The following is a 4000-nucleotide window of genomic DNA, read 5'->3' as shown; positions in this document are numbered from 1 at the left end:
TGAATAGCCCTGTTAAAGAGGGTTACACACCGAGGCGTGCAGCGCAGATCTTCTGAAACACTTCGTCGGGAAGTTGAGGGTCTGTAAGCGTTTAAAGAGCTGTTAGAATAATAATAATTAAAAATATAAAAACTCTGCAGCGTCTTTGGGGTTTTCCAGCCCTCCACTCTGTCTGTTTGGACAGAGAAAGCTGGTGATATTGAATGTCTTACACCAGGGAATATCCTAATCCAAACTGGGCTCATTCTTTCCCACTTGAATGGTGGAGGTTTTGTGTGTGTGTGTGTGTGTGTGTGTGTGTGTGTGTGTGTGTTTGGAAACATCCTCCTGCTGAGCACAGAGAGCCCAAAGAACAACAAAAACCTGGTGAGTGAAAGAAGAAAACTGGCTGGAGGCCCGACGCCGGACAACGCTCAGCTTGTCTTCAGCTCCTCAACAAATAAGAGCAGAAATATCAGCTTGATTTGTGGCGAGAGGGTAAAAAAAAAAAAACCTCAAAGATGTAATCTGTCTGAAAAATCTACAGTTTTCTCCTCTTTGAACAGAAACAAATGACATCTAAATACCGAGGGAGGAAAAAAAATCATATTTGTTTTACCAAATTCCTTATCTTCCAGTTCAGGACAAAAAAAAAAAAAAGATAATGAACCAAAAACCTGGTAAAGCATGAGTTACTAATCCTGCTGTAGTCCAAACTCAAACAGATTAATGCAGCAAACAAATACAACTCATAACTCATTTTAAACTGAGCATAAAAAATGAAAATTAATACAAAAACACCAAAATATTAGAACAAAGAAAAGTCAAATGTCCTCAAAACTAACAAGACTCTGAACTGCTGCCGTATTTAAACCAATTCACGTAAACACGATACATCAGGTGTACAGTTGAAGTAGAAGAATACTCTGATGTATAAGTATATATGTTTCAGAGTACTTAATGTACTCTGAAATCTAAATACAATGTCAATAAAAACCTTATTGCTGTCAGTTTTGTGTGAAGCAGCTGTTTCTGTAGTTATTTTATACATAGTTGTTTTCTGTGCACATTGTAAAGATATTTGCAAGTGCAGCAGCAGCTAGCTGTAGCAGTCTGGGTCACTTCCTGCAATAACGTTATTGCCTCTGTTGAAGTAAGTGTGTAATGCAGAACAGATGYAGGAGTTCTCAAATGTTTTGGGGATCCCTTACAAAARGTGAAAAATTTCCAGGGACCCCCTCATAAACCTTTTGCCAATTTAAAAATAGTTTACTGCCATTTTAACCTCTAAATGCTGTGGGAATATTAATTCTTGTTTGGTTTAGTAGGTTTGTTTTATGTGAACATTGTTCCACATACAATGCTAAAAATAAAAACCAAAATCAGCAACTTATTGTAATTTTTTTGAGGACCCCTATGCTACAGCTTGCGGACCCCTGGGGGTCCTGGGAGGCCGAATGTTAAAAAAAACAAAACGAATGTTTAATGACAAAAAAATGTAAGTTTCTTTGCTCAGTTTGGCCCAGATTAGTTTTTTTGTTTGTTTGTTTGTTAGTTTCAGGGCTGAACAGATTTATGATTTAACTCTACACAACAAAGCAGGGTYAAAACAAAAAGCCTTATGAGAATCAGTTTTTACATCTCAAACCAGACTGCATGTTTTTCCAGTTCAATCACGAGTCCAAATAAAAGCTGGTTTTATGTAAACCTTCCAGCTGCGAAGCCTCAACCACACGTCCGGTTTTAGCTCAGCAAACGGGCCTCGCTGTGCCTCGAACCCACAGCACTTTCATGGCTCGAACACACGTCGGTTCATTCACAGAAACCCAGAAAAACACGTGAACAAACACGGGGAGCGGCAGTCATAACAGCCGGGCCTCGGGCCTCTTTACAACTTCTGTTCCGTTTATTTTCCTTCAGTTTAACTCTAAAAACTTCTGGTGTGAGGTCTTCCAACCTGCTTCTCCTTCACGCCTTCATTTTCCCTCCACTGGTCCGGTTGCTTTATTTCTAGGAGCTCGACAGAAATAACAGTCTGAACCATAAGCCCCCCTCAGTAYGTGCCTTCAGTTTTCTGAAAGATGGACTCACACAGACCAAAGAGACGAACACACAGACACTATTTTCACACTCTGACAAAGCAGACGGAGAGCCGAGCCTCAAACACTGAGACCATTGTTCTGAAGGTATGGTGGGACCAGAGGGAACTATTCAGAGACCAGGAGGAGGGGTCCGGGAATGATGGTTTGGGGGGGGGGGAGACACGATCCTGTAACATATTTCTTTCAGAGGAAACTTTCCTGTCAGCAGGTTTTTTACAGGTTGTAAGAGCTAAAAAAAGATTTGTGTAAAGGTTTTTTTTATTTCAGTTAGTAAGTTAAGAACGCCCTATAAAACAAAAAAAAACCCTGTAAATTCTGTTTTCCCATTAGAGAGGAGCTGCTTTAAATGGTTTAAAATTTGGTCTTTTTGCAATTTGATACTGATCAGTCAGCTCAGAACTCCCCAAAGACAAATCCTACGTTTCAGAAAATAAAACCTCTCGTAAAGACTCGTCATAAGAACTTCACCTGGATTCTTTAATTCTGTTCTTGGTGCAGTTTTATATTTATCTGTATATCAGATATGAAAGCTTTTAAACCGCTTTTTGTTCTGTGTGCGTTTCAACAACTGTTGACCGTCCTCAAATAGTCATTCTTTGCCTCGTCTTCAAATTAGTTACAGTTGGATTTTAAAACTAAACGGCCAAAACACACAAAAAACGCAGCAGAAATCAGCTAATAAGAATTTAGTTTTCGTGCCAGTCCGAGGCTTGAGTTTCAGGTTATGTGAGGCTAAACGTTAAAAATGACTCAAAGGCTGATCTGAGTCATGGCGTGCTGGCAGACTCAAAACATCTGGCTTTATTTACTGTCAGTGTAAATAAATAGAGATGGGACCTACGTCTGTGAAATGTTTCAGTCAGATGTAAAATAATAAAAATAAACTGGACTTTTCTTCATTAAATACATTCCCACATTCTCTGGATTTAATGCCATCGGTACCGGGAACTGAATACAACGAGCCGACAGAGGAGATGGTATTAATCAGGCTCACAAGACTTTACAAATAAAGCCGAAGAGGAYAAAGAGTAAAAATTATATATTTAACATTCAGCGTGAAGCATCGGTACAAGCAGAAAGAAAAGGTTGTGTGGTATTTCTGTTCATCCCCTATGATTCACATCCAGTTAAAGCAGCTGTTGATCAAAGATCTGACTAGAGGAATTAGGACAGCAGGTCAGAGCTGCTCGCTCAGACAGTCAGGTGTAAAAATGCAGCAGAACAGATTCAGGAGGTTAAAGGAGGGCGTGTTGCAGACGCTCTCAGGCTTTAACCTCCTCCTCAGGTCCTGCTGCTGCTGCAGACCCAAACAAGGAGACCCATTCAGGACCCCGACAGGAAACCTGAAGCGTTGCCAGACACATCAGCGTTCAGACGGGGCGTGGCCTGCTTTCACTTCCTCCTGATGTACTGCTTCAGATCGTCGAGTTCACGTTTAAACCAAAGCTGCCGTCAGAGGGACGGACACAAACCAGCTACACTCAGAAGATAATTATAACTGAGTCTGCACGAAAACCAAACGTCTGATTAATCCTGGAACAACTGAAGGAGGTCTGAAGAGCACRGGTGCAGTGATGGCTTGATAAAAATAAAAGTATTGTTACCATGGTGATTTCCACCTTTTCATGAAACAAAGATAAACGGAAGCACAGAGCACCACTTGTTTCATCAGGTGGGAACATGGTTTAGAACGGGAGCCTCAAATGGCACTAAAAAGCTGAACCAAGAGCAAGCCAAGAAAAGTCAAACCATCAAACCAAGAAAAGTCGAACCATCAAACCAAGAAAAGTCAAACCATCAAACCAAGAAAAGTCAAACCATCAAACCAAGAAAAGTCAAACATCAAACCAGGAAAAGTTCTATCTCAGTTGAACCTCATTTTTACACTGTGGGAGGAAACATCTGAACCACATTAAAGT

The sequence above is a fragment of the Austrofundulus limnaeus genome, unplaced genomic scaffold (assembly GCF_001266775.1).
Source record: "Austrofundulus limnaeus strain Quisiro unplaced genomic scaffold, Austrofundulus_limnaeus-1.0 Scaffold105, whole genome shotgun sequence".
In the NCBI taxonomy this organism is placed as follows: Eukaryota; Metazoa; Chordata; class Actinopteri; order Cyprinodontiformes; family Rivulidae; genus Austrofundulus; species Austrofundulus limnaeus.
This window is presented reverse-complemented; position numbering follows the sequence as displayed.